Here is a 588-nt window from a genome sequence, read left to right as displayed (position 1 = left end):
GTTCCTCTCTCGTCATCTCATGGTGCGTTTCCCCCGGCTGCACCGTTCTTTCCCCGCTCGGGCCCATCAACCCGACGTCAAATTCCAGAGCGAAAAAATGCGAGACCCGAAGATTGCCGAAGTGCTTCCAACATGGCGCTGACGTTTGGGATTGAAAAAAGCGGGCGCACATTAGGTCGGTTGCATACATGTTGTTAGAAATATTCAAAGTTTTCTTTTTAAACGCGAATCGATGCTAAAATATGCAATTAAATGAAGTTGAATATTTTAAAATAATTTTAATGGCATTTTCGTTCGAGTTCTTTCCTTTAAAATTGAGAATTAAAGACTAAAGTAAATTGAAGAATTAAACTCCTTCGTGTAAACGCTTGCTGGCGAAAACGAACGATCGAAGGTGGTTTAAATTTGAATTTTATTTTTCTGCAATTTGATCTTTTTTCTTGTTTGAATGAATTGAACACAATCATAATTCACTATGCTGTGGAGTTAATGATATTTAGGAAATGTTAAAGAAAGATGATAAAAAAAAATACGCAAATAAAAAATAAGCTTTCATTTTTGAATTTTGAATTTCCTTTATAATTTAAA

Source organism: Anopheles merus, chromosome 3L, assembly GCF_017562075.2.
Source record: "Anopheles merus strain MAF chromosome 3L, AmerM5.1, whole genome shotgun sequence".
In the NCBI taxonomy this organism is placed as follows: domain Eukaryota; kingdom Metazoa; phylum Arthropoda; class Insecta; order Diptera; family Culicidae; genus Anopheles; species Anopheles merus.
The sequence above is the reverse complement of the archived record's forward strand: the minus strand, read 5'-3'. Positions refer to the sequence as shown.